This window comes from Lactuca virosa, chromosome 6 (assembly GCF_052849685.1).
Source record: "Lactuca virosa cultivar CGN04683 chromosome 6, Lactuca_virosa_CGN04683_v6, whole genome shotgun sequence".
Taxonomy (NCBI): domain Eukaryota; kingdom Viridiplantae; phylum Streptophyta; class Magnoliopsida; order Asterales; family Asteraceae; genus Lactuca; species Lactuca virosa.
In genome coordinates, this window is record NC_136431.1 from 190,606,589 (window position 1) to 190,627,920 (window position 21,332).

The 21,332-nt window shown below is 34.9% G+C and overlaps 1 long non-coding RNA gene across 1 annotated transcript; it reads right to left on the reverse strand.

Annotated features, from left to right (window-relative positions):
- Nucleotides 1-650: 650 nt before the first annotated feature.
- LOC145118944 (uncharacterized) lies at nt 651-1,558 on the reverse strand. Its single transcript, XR_013713557.1, has 2 exons — nt 1,462-1,558; nt 651-840 (listed from the first exon to the last, which is right to left on the reverse strand). It is a non-coding gene; the product is annotated as an uncharacterized LOC145118944 (long non-coding RNA).
- Between the last annotated feature and the right edge of the window lie 19,774 nt (nt 1,559-21,332).

A 21,332-nucleotide genomic window follows, 5' to 3' on the forward strand; every position in this document is an offset into this window, starting at 1 on the left:
AGATCAATCAGTATAACGACTTGGAATTACTGATAAATCTGATTTATAGGTTCATAATAACAACTTATGACTATAAATATAAGTTACACTGAAAAAGATAGAGTGTAGCTTAACTTACTAAGTTTTTAAACGAAAACCGGGAAAACGAGCGGACAAAATTCCGAAACCGAAAGCTCTATGATTTCGGGCTCCTAACTACTCTGGAGCCTAGCTAAAACATTCAAGAATCCCAAGAAAGTCGGACCTAAGAAGCAGAGGGGTTTTAAAAGTGATTGGAAGTGAAATGTTGAGGAAATGGGCAAGAACTCGTAGGTATTAATAGCCATCCAGCAGAGGCGTTGTGCAAGGTCCAGGGTGCACCGTGCATGGTCGCCTTGTTGGTTCCTCCAGCCTCCTGCCACATGTTGCATGCTGATCCGTCCACGCCTTGTTCTTCTAGAAGCCGCCACGTGTCAAATTTTCATGGTGCCACTTGTCGCCATTTCCATGGGTCACGTCGCGTTGTCTCGGAAGAGAGGGGCGTCCGATACTATGTGACATCCCCAATTTCATGGCTAGAAAAGACCGATTTTTTATGCTTATTTAAATCTGAGTATTTTTTTCAAAAGAATAATAGTGCGGAATTTGTTCCCAAAAACATGACAATATCATTATCAAAGCATTTCCGAGGAAATGTGTTTCATTTATATTTAAAAACCTTGGGATGTCATGGTCAATACAGCAACATATGCATAAACGTAATATTACAAGCTTTACAATAGTTTATTATTCTAATGACCAATTCTCCTTAAATCTCACCCCAAATTTAAACTCATTGCACCTGTGTTCTTATGGCGCTACCTGTCATACAAAGAAACTGAGTGGGTCAGACTTGGGAAATCTTGATGAGCACATAGGGTTTTCAACCACAATAATATGATTAATTTGCTTTAGTTATACATTTCACCATAAACAAATAACACAGTTACCCATTCCCGTTACTCTTACTCTCCGGTTCTATAATGATGATCTCAAGAGACCACCTGTGAGAAACGATAGACATTGTTGACTTGGGAATTATTTAGCAATATATTTCAATAAGGCAACCATGGGGGGATAGAGTACACCTAATGAACACACCATTCATTAACACCTATAGGTTGCAAACCTGTTAGGGTTCCCACTGGACTGTCTAGAATAGTCTGTGTTCGTCTCTATACTCTGCTAGATGAAAATTCACATTTGGTACAATAGTACCTGAACGCCTTCACCCTTTTATCATTTCACCTTTTACAACTCATCACTACCCAATATGTTTAAGATACAATAAAATAAATAATTTAGTATTTTATCAAAAACCGGGTTCAGCCAAGTATGCAATGTAGAACACGAGTATTGTAAATACAAGTAATAAGCACATATAACATTTAAGCAGTTAAATACTTATATCAATGTGTAAGCTGAAAGTAACTACGCACTCACTTGATACAATGAATGTAAGACTCAAATCCTAATTAGTTCCCACAGTATCTTCTTGATCTGAAATTCCCTCTTCTAAATATTTTCTATTCTCTCTTTCTAATAGTTTGGTTTGAGTGATAGCTTAAACTTCATAATGGATACTCCTATTTATAGTGTATCGTTCGTAAAATATCTTACTTCGACGTCATGTATATCAATCTTTAAATGTAATGTGTCTTTTAACAAGTATATCAACGAGATTATAATATATCCATTTTAACCAACTTGAATACCCGTACATTTTATATTTACGAAGTCAACGGTTAATGGATAAGCCTCCTTTTTGGTCAAAAGAAAATCATTTGTAAGAAACGTCTTAGTACTTTAGTATATTTATATAGACAATTTAATGTTATTAATAAATTTAAACCAAAAAATTTTAATTTCTTTTTCCTTTTAGTCATTTAAGCTTTAGTTTGTTTGATTAATATAAAATGTACTTTTTGTTATCAAATATATGTAAAATACTATTAATATTACTTACAACTTCACACGTATTTCTTGTTATATATATATATATATATATATATATATATATATATATATATATATATATATATATATATATATATATATTCAAATCAATAGTCGAATATTATATAATAGATATTATTTTTTAAATATCATCAATGTTAGACATATATTTCCCAATAAATGTATTTGATAATTTATTATCGAAAAACAGGTGTAACATATATTAAACATTTATTACCGTTTCACATTTTTTTTGACATGTATTATGTCCAAATAATTTTTTGTTTTAATTAGTCACAAGAAAATTTACATTTGTCGACCAACATAAATACGTATTTTATAGGATTTGCCTAACGAGAAACATGGGTGTTACAATTATCTCCCCCTTAGGATGATTCCGTCTCGTAATCATGCATTAGCAAACACATTCGGATAGCGACTTCTCATGTCACTTTCTGTCTCCCAAGTGAGGTTCGGCCCATTTGTATGTTCCCATCGCACAAGCAATAATTCAATCATCTTACGTCGTAACTTATTTGTCTTACGGTCAACAATTGCTTCAGGTTCTTTAGTCAGTCTCTTGTTTTCATCTATTCATAACTCCGAAAGTGGGATCATGTCGGGTTCTTCTCCCAAAAACTTTCTCAAGTAACAAACATGAAAGGTGTTGTGAATACCTTCAAGTTCAGCTGGCAACTCCAGCTTGTAAGCTTGATTCCTAATTTTCTGGAGTACCTTAATGGTCCAATGAATCTTGGACTCAGCTTCCCACGTTTTCTAAATCTGATAAGTCCCTTCCATGGAGAGACTTTAAGCAACACTTGGTCTCCGACTTCAAAAGTAATCGACTGTCTCTTCTTATCTGCGTAGCTCTTTTGACGATTTTGAGCTTCTAACATTCTGTCTCTGATCACTTTTAATTTCTCGGCAGTCTGATGGACAATCTCAAGACCCATAAACTACTTTTCTCCAGCTTCAAGACAACAATATGGCGTACGACACTTCTGTCTGTATAACGCATGATAAAGGGTCATCTTAATGCTCGAATGCTAATTGTTGTTGTAGGAAAATTCAACTAGTCGTAAGTACTCATCCCAGTTACCTGGAAATTCTAAGGTACATGCTCGCAACATGTCCTCCAACGTTTGAATCGTTCTTTCACTCTGACCATGAGTCTGAGGATGGTAAGCTGTACTCAAACACAATTTGTTCCCATCTCTTCATGTAAGCTCTTCGAAAATCTTAAGGTGAAACGAATGTCGCGATCTGACACAATCGTTAGGGGAACACCATGAGCTTTCACTATCTCTTTCACGTAAACCTTTGCAAGATTTTCCATAAACCGCTTCTCATTGGCTGCGATGAAATGTGAACTCTTCATGAATTTGTCTACAATTACCCAAATCATATCGTGACCTCCCTTAGTTCTGGGTAATTTTGTCACAAAATCCATGGTGATGTCCTCCCATTTTCCCATGGGTACCACTAAAGGTTCCAAACTCCCATATGGTTTTTGATGTAGCTCTTTAATTCTTTCACATATCACACATTCAGCCACATACTTTACGATATCGAGCTTCATCGTTGGCTACCAGTAGTAAGGTTTTCAGATCCCTATACATCTTGGTACTGCCTCGATGAATAGAGTACATGGTCTTGTGGGATTCTTCCATGAGAATATCTCTTATTCCTCCCATCTTAGGTACCCAAATCCTGTTTTGGAATACCTTTAATCCTTGATTGTTTGTACCGAACACTAAAGTTTTTCCTAAACAATCTTATTTTTGGTTACCTTCTTTCAAAGCATCATTTTTCACCTTCTTGATACTTTCTATAATTGTCGAGACAATTTCAATCTTTAACACTTCTGGCCTTCTCCTTTCCAGGTTTATCTTTCTACTCAAAGCACCGACTACGACATTTGCCTTACCAAGCTGGTAAAGTATTTCACAGTCGTAATCCTTGAGTAATTCTAGCCATTGTCTTTGCCTCATGTTCAACTCCTTCTGATTAAAGAGATATCAGAGACTCTTATGCTCAATAAAATGTTTACACTTCGTTCCATAAAGATAGTGCCTCAATATCTTTAGCACGAAAACTACCGCTACCAATTCCAAATCAAGAGTAGGGTAGTTCAATTCGTGGACTTTCAGTTGTCGGGATGCATATGCTATTATTTTATCTCTTTGGGTCATAACACAACCTAGCCTAACTTTAGATGCATCACTTTAAACTGTGAAGTCTTCCACTCCATCGGGTAAGGAAAGAATTGGTGCTTCACACAACTTCTTTTTTAACTTCACAAAAACTTCTTTACGCTTCTCGCTCCATGTGTAGGTAGCTCCTTTATGGGCCAAAGCTTTCAATGGGGAAGCTATTAAGGAAAAGCCTTGGACAAACCTTCTGGAATATCCAGCTAATCCTAGAAAGCTACGAATCTCAGTGGGACTTTCTGGTCGTTCCCACTTCATTACTGCTTCAATCTTGGCTGGATCAACCATTATGCCTTCTTGGTGAATCACATGACCCAAGAATTGGACATCTCGGATCCAAAAATTACATTTAAAGAACCTTGCATACAACTTATCCTTTTTCTGAACTTCTAATACTTCTCGCAAATGCCTGCCATGCTCCTGCTGGCTCTTTGAGTATATTAGAATCTCATCGATGAACACTATTACAGACCTATTGAGGAATGGTTTACAAAACCGATTCATTAGATTCATAAATGTTGTCGGAGCATTGGTACGTCCAAACGACATAACCAAAAACTCATAGTGTGCATATCTCGTCCTAAAGGTCGTCTTTTCAATATCTTGATCTCTCACCTTCAACTGATCATACTCTGACCTAAGATCGATCTTCAAAAAGTAGCTCGCACCTTGAAGTTGATCAAGTAGGCCATTAATCGTTAGCAATGGGTATTTATTCTTTATCGTTGCTTTGTTCAGCTCTTTGTAATCTATGCACATCCTCATACTCCCGTCCTTCTTCCTTAAGAATAACACCGAAGCTCCCGAAGGTGATGAACTAGGTCTAATGAAACCTTACTACAACAATTCCTCAAGTTGCATCATAAGCTCCTTCATCTTTGTTGGTGCTAGTCGGTATGGCGATTTCACTATTGGTGTGGTTCCTGGAAACAAGTCGATACAAAATTCTACTTGTCTATCAAGGGGGTAGTCTAGGAAGATCTTCTGGAAATACTTCCGGAAAGTCACACACCACTGGTATCTTCTGCATTTCCTTTTTTTCTTTCTTCGCACCGATCACGAATGCCAGATATGATGCACATCCTTTGTCCAGAAACTTTTTGGCTTTCATCACGGAGATGATTCCAGAATTCACTCTGTGTTTGTCCCCGTATACCATAAATGGTTCTCTTCCACGAGGGTTTACTCTACCATCTTCTTTCTACACAATATCTCGACATCATTTGCACTAATCCAATCCAATTCTAATACTATGTCGAAGTCGTTTAACTCAATAGGCAATAATTCCTCGTGGAACTTATTCCTATTCAAGTCAATGTCAATGTTTTTCATGCGACAGCTAACATGTACAAACTTTCCACTAGCAACCTCGACTATTAGAACATTATCTAATCTACCTACATGCAAAGTTAGTCTTCTACCAAATTTATGCGAAATAAAGGAGTAGTTGGCTCCAGAATCAAACAAATGTTGGCAGGAAATTCATTCACTAGAAATATACCTGAAGCGACATTTTCTTCCTCCCTCGTTGCTTCCATAGTCATTTGAAATGCTCTTGCCTTTGTCTTTGGCGGCACATTTGGCTTTGCAACTTCATTTTTCTTTAGGCATTTCATCTGGATGTGCCCTGGTTCCCCACACTTGTAGCACACGCTTTGAGCAAGCGGGCACTTATTAGAATAGTGACCGGTCTTTCCACACTTTTAGCATGTCACCTCTCCATTGCATTTCCCGAAGTGCTTATTCTTGCATTTTCACACCACTTGGCTTCATTATTGCCCTCAGATCTCCTGTCTTTGGACTTTAAAACATCTACTCTTCTTATTAGGTCTTGAAGATCCCTCAAACTTCCTCTTCTCGCCAACTTCAGCTTTGTCGGCGGTTCTGCCCTTGATCATCTCTTCAATAGATTTGGCAGCCCAGAAGGCCGCCTCAAGAGTAGGTTCATGACATACTGGCACAATGTACTCCCATGGTAGTCCATTTGCATACTTATCAATTTTTTTTCACTTATCAATGGACATGTTTCCCTTTTCAGTGTCAGAAACTGGTTCTCCAGCTCTAGCATGTTTTCTTGGGTTTTGAGCATTCTAACACTCCTATGGTGTACATGCAACCCTATAAACCTTGGATCTATGTTTTCTCTATTATACATGCAAATATTCAATATTCCAAGGTTTCATCCTAACTAGCATAATAAGAAGTATATACAATACAAGAATCTAGTAGAATGACATACCTTTTGATGGAGCTTGAAGTCTTGGAGCTTAAGAGTCGAGTGCCTCAAGTGTGACACCTCAAATGGTTCACACAGCACCAAGAACCCTTGGAATAACTTGAGAATAAGGATACTTGCACCAAATCGGTTTTGCCCTCTTGTGTACTATACACTAGTACTTAGCCCTCATTTTATGTATGCACTCTAGTGCCATTTCATGAACCATATACCTCTTTATATAGTGTGGAGGATTAGGGTTACATTCATGTAAACCCTAATACCCATGACCTTTCATTTCCATAGGATCCATGGGTTAAACACTCCATGGACTATCCATGAAAGCTTAGCCCAACCTAAATGAACTTGGCACATCCTATATATATAAGAGTCCATACTTAATTACTTCCTTTTGATCACTAAATTAATTCTAAATTAATTTTTGATCAGTACTAATTAAATAATGTGATTTCATATTAATATATTAGAACTTATAATATATTAATATAAATCATAAGTATCCTTTTTTCTCATTTTGTCTATCCAATTGTTTTGATGCCATGCAACTCAAATGGACCATGCCAAGTCGGGTCAAGTACATACCAATTAAAGTTATGGACTTAGACACTAATCCAACATTCTCCCACTTGGATAAGTCTAAAACTATTATTGTGTATGACTCCAAAACCCGACTAGCAATCGTAGCTCTTAAAGCCGCTGTCGAACTCTGACCTAGTCAATGACTTGTCGATTAGATAAGGGACCATATATTCCTCCATTCTAGATATCTTATGGACTGAGACATGGATTATAATCCTTCTCTCTGTCCATTTGTTGTTTCCTGATTTCCGATTTATGATGACTGTCTGATTGAACAAATCAAATCAGTCCAGGCTTGGCCAAGCACTTAGCGGTGTCATCACTAAATCATCGAGGGGCCCACAGATATCGCTTTTATCCATCCAAGGGTAAAAGGAATGGATAAACGTCGACTCATACGCTTGTTCTACTACTTGTTGAATCATACACAAAGGCACGTTTTATAACATCGAGTTACCAATGCGTTTTCGTACAATCAATGTGTAACCAACTCATAGTAAACAACTCATATCTCTAGATTTGAAGAATATAAGATATTATCGTCTCATGATCACTCGTGATAAAATCCATGAAGTGATTCAAATGAGCGTGGGTTTAATCCAATACTCATAACTTATGAGCACTCATGAATGTTGTAGCAACTCTTGCTATGTCCAACACCTTAAACATCTACAAGCCAGCTTCATGACAGTCTTGCCTTAATACCTACTTCCAAAGTATTATCGACTGTCGATGGTTTGAATAACTTAGTCATTTGGGAAGAATGACCTAGTTATTCCGGAAGTCAAAACATGCAAAGTGAAACACAAGAATAATCGAATCCAATATGGTCTCAGAACTTATGAATATAAATAGAACACTTTTTATTCATCACCATATTGATTACACATTATTCATTGCATAATGTTTCAAATCATCAACTTTATACTTGAATCAAAACAATAGTCATGCCATGCTCTAAGCATGCACACTATGTTTATCTAAACTATAGTTATGCCATACACCAAGTATGCACACTATGTTTTTCTATGATCCTTACTTTGTGGAATAGATCAATTGAACATAATTCCAATGATTCTCATTTCACAATCCCAAAACCTTATCGTAAATGTAAGAATTCCAAATTTCTGCCATTTACCGAAATCTGTTAGATTCTAAACTCAAATGCATTGATCCTCTTGTAATGACTATGCACAAAAGTCACAAAGACTTGTCATCGGACATTACAGAGTATTCCAATGGAGATCAATTCCATGGAAATTAAGTCTCAAATTCAAAGTACATTGCTTTGAACATCCTTCTTGCATTATGGTTCCTAATCTTACACAGATTTAATGAATAACTTCCACCTATAGAAACATTTCCATATTCCCATTTTGACTATCACTTCTGAACAAAAGTTGCCTCTTTTACGAATATGTCAATATGGTCCTCTCCAAAAATTTACACCATACTTACAACTGTCCCTGAGCAACCAATCTTTGGTAAACCTTAGATTGTCCTCGACAATTGCTTAATCACTTTAGTCATATCCAGTTCTAGTACTTTTTCCCACTTAATGCCATAGGCATTTGGAAAAATTTAGAAAAGATGAATATTATAGCACATGCAATCGATCCTATATCCAAAGCATATGGGACACGATTCATAATGTCTCACATAAAGACATGATACTAGACCAGTCTTTTGCTATAATATTTCTATTTCTATTTGCCATGTTCTCATAATTCAGATTATGAAAAGGGATGCCGTAATCACAATCGAATTTTAGAACGCAAATAATGTTCCCATATATACAATTTCCTTATATTGAACCATTCCAATATAACATTCATATATATACTTGACTAAACTTGATTAAAATCTCATGATCTAAGCTTTTACATTCGAAATGAAGTATAATTTCCTCTCCCTTAATTATAGCAAAACAACTTTTTCCCAATTGAAACTTTTGTTTTCTATAATTAACATTGCTAACTTGCAACACTTATTATAATTATCATGCTCCCACTAACATGATGATTATTAGCATAACACTTATGCTCCCACTAGCTTTGAAATGTACTCCGAAATCAGCTAGACTTCTAGAAATCAATACACTATTGACTTTCTTACCAAAATTCAGATTTCTGATTCGAGATGCTTTGATAAAACTTTATCAGAATCATACACCTTTCCTTAGATAACTCACATGTCTGTCTAAACAATCTTAGAACTATGAAAAGGGATGACGTAATCATAGTCTCAATTGTTTAGACCTTGTCATTTCTCACAAGTCCATGTTAGTGTGCCGGTTAACCACACACACTCCACTAACGACTTTCAGAATGCAAATATCACAATTGCTATCTACTTAAAATCTACTCAGTGAAAGCGTTTCCTCACCATCATTTTCATGAATCGAAGAGAAACCTTATGACACTTAGATTTCTACGGTGTATGTGTTCCTATCCATGTGAATTTGTCAAAACCATAATCACAAGATAAGGTTAGTGACAAATCCAAACTCATATGGACTGAACTTGTGCAATCTTAAATTTTTGCCACCTGGCAGCACAAGGGCCTGCCATTGCTTCCAAGTAGTTATGCAAACAACTGAGAACTTGTAGAACTCAGATGCATAGTCAACTTTAACTGGAATGGGCACAAAAATAGGAATATGTCAACACGATAGGTTACAAACCTCAAGTCGTGTGCTAGTGATAACCAACATGTTTTATTCTTGATTAGTTCTTGAAACTTTTTCAAGATCTTTAAGACTCCCACTGACCTCTTGACATATAAGATTCTCTTGTCAAAAACTATTCCTTGACAAAGCAAATATTCGAGAGTTAGTGCGGATTCTTATCAAGACAAACACTTCACACAATTGGCCTAAGTTGGTCTTTGTTTTATCCAAAACATCACAACTTACCAATTTCAAATGTACAAGAGTAGAACACATTTTACTCTTACATTTGACAAGTGTTATAAACCTTCTTTGAGATATGTCACTCAAGTTACAATCTTGGAGTATGACTCTAAGAATTGTTTTGGAACGAAGTATGACTCATCTTCTTGATTTAACCATTTCAACAATTCATGATTCATCTTCTTAGCCATAGGAATGCACTAAGATGTCCTTAGAGGATGAATTGTGATATGGTCTCACAATCATGAAGATGATCATAAAACATGATACTAAAGTACTCTCCCATCTTTTCAGATTTGAGAAACTTTTATCTTTCTGCCTAATTTGATTCTTCTCATTCGTTCTGCCATACATTGTAACTTTTCCAATGTTTCAGAATTATACTTTAACTTGTAAGTATAACCATATTTACTAAAATTTTGTAAACCATGACGAATAGTCTTATCGATCTTTGTGGTGGACTTGACCAGTGCACAAGAATGTGTAATTGATCCCTTAGTCCTTCACTTGACTCACATATACATGTGAGCAAGGAATTAGTCTTAATTTTCCAAAGATGAAAATTCTCATTCATCATACGATACAACTTACATGATTCCAAGTTTCTGTCCAATTGAAACTTGGGTTATGAGAATCTTTCCTTATTTGGTAAATTTAGACACTACCACAAATGAGAGAATCAAATTCATATTTCCATAAATGCCATTGCAAGGTGATATAAAATAAAATAAAACAAAATTTTATTTATTTATAAAATGAGGAAAAACTTTTCCTTACAATGCAACTTTAAATGAAAATTATGCTATTACATATTTCCTAGAAATCTATCATAACTCCTAATTAGTAGCTCAAGAATCCGATCTTCGAACCATGCGATTGAAATCCATCTTCGCGATCAGATTCAGCATACTCTTCCTTTAAGTTTCCTTCCCTTTGCTTGATCCCGCCAAACATCAAAATGTAACCGAGTCACATTTTGTCTTAAGAATCATCAACTAGGAACTTAACAGAGTTAGATAGTGGACTTACCTGAAGTAGAGTCAAACTTTTTGATTCTTACCATCCTAGTGAACTTTCAGGTAAATAGGGCAGCTTCGCAACCAATACCCCTTCCTTTGGCAATAGAAACATATGGACCCTTTGGTAATGGTACACGGGACAATCTCAGACTTAGCCTTTCTCTTTACCATTTGGTCAACCGAGTTGACTATGACCGATCCCTTTCCATTGGGAAGAGAAAGCTTTCTGGATTTCCAATGTCACCATTGTCAATGTCTATGGAAGTTTGGAAAGTCGATCTTCCAATCAAATTTGCTTTACCAGTGCTCCAAATAATTGTTGATTTAGCAGCACCAAGCAAATAGATAAGATCATTTAGGGTCATGTCATAGTCTGTTACATAGTAGTCCCAAAGGAACTCACTATGTGACTTAGAAAGTGATTGACTAACCTAGTCAACAACCAACTTCCTCGATACTTTGACACCCAACTCTCTCGGCTTGTCAGTATGTGACTTTATCTCCAAGATGTGAGCACACATAGACTTTTCTTGCCAATAGGGCTTGAGTGACCTTCAACTATTCAAGAACTTGTGGGTTAGGGAGAATAATTGGAGGAGGTAGAGAAAGAGAAGTATGATTTCCATTATCCAACCACGGAACATCATCTTCATTATGAAAGCCTGTTCCAAGAGATTTAGGAAGATCATAATTGTCTGAACCAGACATCTACAATGGGAGAAATTCAAGTTAGTTGATTTAAGTCCTTAATATAACACCCAATATGAAATATTAAGGCTAGGACCCAACACAATATTTTATAACTTGGAAGCGGGATGTCGTAATCCAAGCTAAAAAATATTTGAAGGTAGGTGAATGACGATTCACCAATTTCCACCATGAAAAACGAAATAATTTATTAGGTTTTAATTGGATTTGAAACTCCTAGATCTTTTGAGATTAATTGAACTTTTCAATGGCATGTTTCAATCTCGATTGTGCCCTCTCAAGTTTGTGACTGGGATGCCGAGGATCACAAACAAGGTGTGAATAACAATGCAAATATACTTGGTACCCTTAATATTTATCACTTAATCGATGTGTCGGTTAACCACACGCGCTCCACCGATCCTATGATAAACATTAAGTTACCCTTTGCCTACTTTGTTAAATCCAAGCTAGTGTGTCGGTTAACCACACGCGCTCCACTACCGACTTAAGCAAAGTGCAAAGTGTAATTTCATGGGTTAGCACCAAATTCACATTTTCCTAAAGTAACTAAGATTGGGAATTTATAAAAGGTTTAGTTACTTTATATTTATCATTATACTTATAATGAAGGGAGAATTAGAGTCTTGTCAAACTCGTTCGGCTAACGACCCTCCACCAGTCAAGGAAGCGGTGGGTGAGAGTGGACACCCATTAAACTGCCATTTTATAGGCAGTAACCTTATACCCCCCTTATAGAACGGCTTCGTGAATGAGGCCTACTGACGGTAAGACTTACTTTGTTCTAATACATATATATATATATATATATATATATATATATATATATTATTAACTTATAATACTATAAAGTATAAGGGTTGAATTTTAACTTTTAAAATTCTCAGGGTTTAACTTGGAATTAAAGTATTCATGAGGGGAAACTTTACAAATTCCAAAACTTGAGGGCAAGTTTTCAACTATTCAAAAACTTTTGGATTTTCATAACTTATGAGTTTAATTAAGGTTTTAAAAACTTTAATGAAGAGACTCTTGAACATCCATAACTTGAGGACAAGTTATGGAGTTCATAATACAAAAAGACTCTTCAATTGTGTAACCTATGCAATTTAATGGATCTTTAAAAGAAATGACTTTTGGTAATCCATAACTTGAGGACAAATTATGGACTCCATTAAAAACATTTAGATCAAGAATTAACTAACAAACAATTTGCAAATAATTTCTATGATCTACCAAAACTCATAAGTGTATGAACAATCATATCAACAATTTCAAGAAATACATAAACACACATAAAACTTGAAAATTTGATAATAACCTTGAAATTGGTTTACCATAATCATTACCACATCAAAAACAAGTTTTACAAGTCCAAAACAGTTTAAGGTAATGATTTTAGACCAATGCAGCCTTAAAACTCGAAGATATGCTGTCAGGGGGTCCAACTCGTCGAGTGCATGAACCAACTCGACGAGTTGGATGAATTTAGGCATGGACTCGTCGAGTCCCTTAATGGACTCGAAAGTTAGCTGTCCAGACAGCATACAAACTTCGATTTTCAGCAATTTACATCAAGTATAAATGAAAACAAGCCTAGGCTCTGATACCACTGTTGGGTTTTGAGCATTCTAACACTCCTATGGTGTACATGCAACCCTATAAACCTTGGATCTATGTTTTCTCTATTATACCTGCAAATATTCACTATTCCAAGGTTTCATCCTAACTAGCATAATAAGAAGTATATACAATACAAGAATCTAGTAGAATGACATACCTTTTGATGTAGCTTAAAGTCTTGGAGCTTAAGAGCCGAGTGCCTCAAGTGTGACACCTCAAATGGTTCACACAACACCAAGAACCCTTGGAATAACTTGAGAATAAGGATACTTGCACCAAATCGGTTCTGCCCTCTTGTGTACTATACACTAGTGCTTAGCCCTCATTTTATATATGCACTCTAGTGCCATTTCATGAACCATAGACCTCTTTATATAGTGTGGAGGATTAGGGTTACATTCATGTAAACCCTAATACCCATGACCTTTCATTTTCGTAGGATCCATGGGTTAAACACTCCATGGACTATCTATGAAAGCTTAGCCCAACCTAAATGAACTTGGCCCATCCTATATATATATATATATATATATATATATATATATATATATATATATATATATATATATATATATATATATATATAAGAGTCCATACTTAATTAGTTCCTTTTGATCACTAAATTAATTCTAAATTAATTTTTGATCAATACTAATTAAATAATGTGATTTCATATTAATATATTAGAACTTATAATATATTAATATAAATCATAAGTATCAGTTTTTCTCATTTTGTCTATCCAATTGTTCCGATGCCATGCAACCCAAATGGACCATGCCAAGTCGGGTCAAGTACATATCAATTAAAGTTATGGACTTAGACACTAATCCAACATGTTTTGGACTGAGCAAAACTTGCGCTTAAAGTGTACCAAGAATTCTTCCCATGTCAGTTTTAGTGGCTCATTGGGGATTATGGTCTTTCCCATAGTGTTCCACCAATGAACATCCCCACCCTTAAATTGACGCACAACATAATTGGTTTGTAGCTTGCCCTTGCAACCACATGTTATGAAAGCTAGCTCCATCTCAAAGACCCAGTCCATAAATCTGATTGGATCTTTTTTCCCAGTAAAATTTGATGGTTTGCAAGTCGTAAAGTATTTATACTTGCATACGTTCTTTTCAATTCCTTCATCATGGTTATTTCTCCTAACCACTTGTGGTTCGGCTAAGCTAACGATTCTACTAAAATTTCCTTCTTCTAACTACTCCTCATCCAGTTCAGGTTGCACAACTGGTACAGTAGGCTCATCCTTATGCTGTAGAAGTAGACACCTTGTCTCCTCCATTTGTTGATCTGGCATGACCTGTATTATTGACTGAACTCCTGCCATTGTGATAGGTTCTGCTGCAGGTGCGGCGACTGGGCACACTCTGGCTCAGGCTATTGGTTTCTGTTACCATTTCCCAGTCAACTACAAGTTCTCACCATGACGTTCATTTAGCGTATTGGGACGCGGGTATATATATATGATAAGGAAGGTTTTAGTTACGTATATCCTCTTTATCACTCCGAAAAGTTACATGTCAGTTCTAATATAATAACTAAACATTTAGAATCATGAACACATAAAATTTCTTAAATCATGGTCGGTAATAGACCTTAAGTCTAATCAATTAATAGCAATTTAGGTAGGCAACCTAAATCAAGCTATAATACAAATCATTTAGCACATAACAACAAATTAGGTATCTTATCCTAAAGTAAGCTAGTGCTTTGTGTCAATTCAGGCATACAACCTAGAATTTTTTAGACACGCACCTCACCATCATCACTTAGCATTCTAAGTTTAAGTCTAGAATTTAACAAAATTCCTAGTTCGCTTGAACTAATGCTCTGATACCAACTATAACATCCCTAATTTCACAGCCAGAAAAGACCAATATGTTTATGCTTATTTAAATCAAAGTATTCTTTTCAAAAGAGTAATAGTGCGGAATTTGTTCCCAAAAACATGACAATATCATTATCAAAGAATTTCTGTGGAAATTTGTTTCATTTATATTTAAAAACTTTGGGATGTCATGGTCAATACAACAACATAAGCGAAAACGTAATATTATAGGCCTTACAATAGTTTATTATTGTAATGGCCTATTCTCCTTTAAATCTCACACTAAATTTAAACTAATCACACTTGTGCTCTTATGCCACTACCTGTGATACAAAGAAGCCAAGTGGGTCAGGCTTGGGAAAGCCTGGTAAGCACATAGGGTTTTCCCCCCACAAAAATATAATTAATTTGCTTTATTTATACATTTCACCATAAACAAATAACATAGTTACTCATTCCCGTTACTCTTACACTCTGGTTCTATATTGATGATCTCAAGAGACCACCTGTGATCAATGATACACATTGTTGCCTCGGGGATTCCTTATCAATATATGTCAATAAGGCAACCATGGGGGGATAGAGTACATCGAATGAACACACAGTTCATTAACACCTACAGGTTGCGAACCTGCTTGTATTCCCACTGGACTGTTTAGAATTGTTTGTGGTCGTCATATATACATTGCTAGATGACAATTCAACATTGGTAGAATAGTACGTGAATGCCCTCACCCTTTTATTATTTCACCTTTTACAACTCATCACTACCTAATAGGGGTGAGCAAAAACTGCACCGCACCTAAAATTAACCGCAAAAACCGCATAAACCGCAACCGATTAACCGTCAACCGCAATAAAAACCGATGGTGAGGTTTTCTGTTTTTCAAAAACCGCAAATTTGCGGTGCGGTGCGGTTATTAGTTTTCAAAAAACCGCAAAAAAAACCGCCCCGCACCACATATATTATATACAATTTTTTTATTATTTATTAATATATTAAATATTAAAAATAAGACAAGTTTCATGGATGAAAGATTGATAAAATACTAGAAGACAAAAGTGTTGGTTTTTTTGTGATGTTTAACTTTGAAAAATGGTGAAATTAGACAATTTTAAGATATTTATTGTTAATTACTATTGATTTGACGTTTTTAAGATATTAGTTGTTTGTGATTTAGGTTAATTGTCTTATACCTTATGGTTTTTTTATTATTACAAGTAATATGTTTGAACTCTTAAAGCCGTTTGAGCTCCAAACTGTGGTTAAAACCCACACAAAATAACCACACCAAATCCATGCGGTTAATAACCGCAGCACAGAAAAAACAAAACTGCACCGCAAAAATAACCGCCTAACCGCACCGCAAAAATAACCGCACCAAGCGGTTTTGAAAATGGATTAACCTCATTTGCGGTTAGTGGTGAGGTTTTGGCTAATAACCACACCGAACCGCACCGCGCTCACCCCTACTACCCAATATGTTTAAGATACAATAAAATAAATAATTTAATATTTTATCAAAAACTGGATTCAGCCAAGTACGCAAATTGGAACACAAGTATTGTAAATACAAGTAATAAGCACATATAGCATTTAAGCAGTTAAATACTTGTATCTATGTGTAAGGTAAAAGTAACTATGCACCCACTTAATACAATGGGTGTAAGCCTCAAATCGTAATTAGTTCGGTTAGCAACTTCTTGATCTGAAATTCCATCTTCTAAATATTTTCTATTATTTCCTTCTAAAAGTTGTGTTTGAGTGATAGCTTAAACTTCACAGTGGATACTCCTATTTATAGTGTATCGTTCGTAAAATATCTTACTTTGACGTCATGTATATTAATCTTTAAATGTAATGTGTCTTTTAACAAGGAAATCAACGAGATTGTAATATATCCATTTTAACCAACTTGAATGCCACGTACATTTTATAGTTACGAAGTAAATTGTTAATGGACAAGCCTCCTTTTTGGTCAAAATAAAATCATTTGTAAGAAACGTTGTCTACTTTCTTTTATTATATGTATATAGACAATTTAATGTTATTAATAAATTTAAACCAAAAATTTTTAATTGCTTTTTCATTTTAGTCATTTAAGCTTTAGTTTGTTTGATTAATATAAAATGTATTTCTTTTATAAATTATATAAAATACTATTAATATTACTTACAACTTCACACGTATTTCTTGTTTAATAATATTAACAACATAAATATATCATTAAATTCAAATCAATGGCCGAATATCATATAATAGATATTATTTTATAAATATCATCAATGTTAGACATATATTTTGTTTTAACATATTACAATCTAACTTCGTAAATGTATTTGATAATTTATTATCGAAAAATGGGTGTAACATATATTACACATTTATTACTGTTTTACATTTTTATTTTGACATACGTATTATGTTTAAATAATTCTTTTTTATTTATTCCCAAGAAAATTTACATTTGTCGACAGTCGTATACTATTGCGCTGAAACTTCGAAAAATCATAACTTCCTCTAACGAAGTCAGATTTAGACGCTCTCTATATGCACGCTCTCGGTTTATTAGTTTAGATTATTTAGGCTAAAAATTAATCTATCAAAAATTCACTCTTTCACGACACGCAGAGTCGTGCCGGTTTAATCGCGAAACTTTCATACGAAGTCAGATTTTAATGTTACTTATATGTATGGAACCTTTGTCACATACACTATAACTTTGGTTAAGGTTATTTATCCTAAATAATCTTCTATCAAAAAACCATTTTTAACGCTAAATATGTCTTAATTAACTAGCCCGAATCTGCGGGCGTTACAATTATCTCTCACTTGGGATGATTACGTCCTAAAATCATCAACAAAACTTGGCTTTTATAATGACTCCGCACGTTACCTTTCCATCCTAGGTGGTAATCGTAACTTTTATGTGTAATCTATTGAGTTTCTAACTCTTAGACTTCTTGACCGTTGACGGTGTTGCATCTGTTCTTCCTTCTAAATTTGATCTCCATTGGAAGATCTTGCTCTTTTTTAACCTAAATTAAGGTTCTTACTTTGACTCAGGTCTCTTTGAGTCAGACTCTTAGAATGAAGGATACCTTCCTTCATCTTCTATTGTGATACAGTCACAATCTAGCATGTAGCATTTCTAGCTACATGCTACGACAACTGCGATACTTCTATCGATCGCTTCAACTATCTCTTCCTTCAATCTAAAGTCGGATGCTATGACGAATTTACTTCGTAGATTACTCGGACTCGATTTGCTTTCACTACTATGGTCGAAATAGAAATTATCACCGAAACAAAGGTAATTATGGAAATGAACAAGAATGAATGCAATCACCAGTGCCTTAGTAACCTTGTGACTCGTCCTGATCCAAGTATGAGTCATGTGCTTCCGGTAGTACATGCCCATACTACCTTCCACACCTACTCATTCTCGTCCCAAAAGTTGTCCCGTAGTTTTCCCAAGTCATTATTTCCTAAAGATCACAAAAGCAATTTAACACATATAGATGTGTCCAAGTAATCATATACAACAAATTTCCTAGACTCCACTAGGATTTCTTCCACATGTATTCTCAATCGCAATTTCACTCTCCAACCTTTGGTATAAATTCTTTCTCGTGTAGTGTCCTTCTTTACAAGGCACACTACACTAGAATTTATTCTTAACCAATCCATTATGTTGAAATCATAATTTGTTAATGCCACAAAACGATGTAACAAAACTAGAAATTTTATAACTTTTGAAAATTATTACAACATGTATTCATACAATATGCCCCTTATATCATGCTTCACATCCTATTACTATCTATATAGGACGAATACACATATATCGATCTTCAGACAAGCAGCTTCTGATGTGCACGGAAGTACCCACTAATTTTAATATTTATAACCTAACAAACTTAGACTAACTATGCACTTATAGGCAGTGTACCTAGTCAGATTACAGTATAGCTTAGGTAAGTCGGGTGTCGATCACAGGGAACGGTGTTATTAATTAATCTATTTACTACTAAATTAATCTAATTATTAACAAGCTAAAAAGGGGGTTTTTATCTGATTTTGCAAGATCAGACTAACTTAACTCAAATTCAATCAATAATTAAAAACACTCTTATCTAGTTCGAATCCACTTCGTCCTTATGGCTAGCAATTAATTATGGATTATTAAGTTGGTTGTTATTATATTAGTAATTTAGGTCTAAATTTATCAATAGTTAATTAATTCATGTAAAACTATGTATGGTCACACACAATTAAACACAGAACCAATTATGTTTATGAATATGCTATGTACGATTTATCATGCAAACATAATTATGGTCATAATCTATGTTCTCTAGCACAGCAAAGTTAATTACTTCAATTACTAACTAAGATTTGGTCGATCCTAGCTCTAGCAATTCAATGTTCAGTAAATTACTAGGTTATCAAGTTCATGCAGTTAATGGTCACTAAGCTACACCTAACATGAGTTTAAGCAACTAAAGCAACAACTTAAGCATGTTAGGTAACAATAGATCAAACACAAGCAATTCACCAACTAAATAAATCCATATAAAGTTATGTTATTCATAAGTTTGAAGCTTCATCTAGCTAGATAAGAGTAGCTAGATTCTGCTGCTCATAGTAGCAACTAACATATAAACACAACTCAAATAAGAAAACATGTCTATAAGTATCAAACAAGTAAACGAATTATGAACTTTTACTCTTTTCGGTGTTGAAAACCCTTTTCCAGGACCTTGCTTCTGCTGTAAATCACCTCCTGGAACCTTCTTCCTTTCAGCCAAAAAATCTCCCAAATTTTAATGGGCAAAGGTATTTATAATATCTTCAAATTTACCGTTCACGTCGTGAGAATTTAAGTCCCACATCGTGAACTCGAGATAATCGTATTCGGCAAGGATTCCTTCACCCGGATGCTTATCTTCTAACTCTTTCTACTCACGTCGTGAACCATCAACAGTTCACGTCGTGAGCACGTCTTTTGGGTGTTTTTTTTGTTCTTCTTTTCTTCAAGTCCCCCAAAGTTCCAAGTATTGTCACTTCTGGTCCCTTTCTTTAAAAATACTTCTATTTGGCTGCAAATAACTTTTTATCCTCATAAGCACCATAATTCTATGCAAATAACCAAAATATTAAATAAAGTGTAGATCAATATTGCCTAAAACTATGTATAAATTTGACAATATCAAAATACCCCACACTTAGGCTTTGCTTGCCTCAAGCAAATCTACTTATTTAAACTTAAACCTTCATCACTAGCATTACATAGAACAATCCAATTCCAGCTCAGCCATTATGCCTAGACCTCAACGCATGCATTTGTGTCTAAATTTTTCCTAAATGACCCCCCCATACTTTAAATACTCACAATCTTCATAAAAACTCGCCCACTTCTTTCGAACAATGCTCATTTTATGCAACCCTCCGAATCCATCCCCAGAAATCCTACTTAACCTCAAAGTATTTTTGTAAAGCTACCCACGCATACATAAACTAGAGAATTACAACTTTTTAGAAGATACCACAACTTGGAGCTCTTAAATTCTTCTTTTCTTTAATGTTTGATCTTTCACTTCATTGAATTCACTTCTTTCATTATTTTTGGCATCTTCAAATTTTTATTCTTTAGAACTTTGATCTTTGATCTTCATACTTTGATAGCTCCAAAATTCTTCAAGAATTTTAACTTTTTGGTAATTTCTCTCTTTTTTTTTTCTTTTTTACATGTATAACTCACTTTTTTTATATCACTCAAAAACCTACATGCTTAAGCAAGGGCTCTTAACTTCAACCTTTATTGATTAAGACATATCTTTCCTGGATACATTTCAGGTTTAGGCTGCTAAACATGTTGCATTCCTCAAACTAAGCAGGGTTATGTTTTTGTTCCATGATTTCACTAAAATAAGGGAGGCCACAAATGCATTATAACGTATATCGGCTCAACTAAACATTTGAGCTCTTATCGGATCATTCCACTAGTAAGTACAGTTCAAATTATTACTACTAGATCCAATAAAAATTTTAAAATTTACCAAATTATCTAGCAATTTACTTTTTCTACCCCCTACCCCATACTTATGTCATACAATGCCCTCATTGTATGCTTCAAATAATATAAAAATTAAGAGAATGGAGAAAAAGGAACAGACTCCCCTGGGATACTGGTGTGATCAAAACTCCAAAAGTGTGGAAAAACGT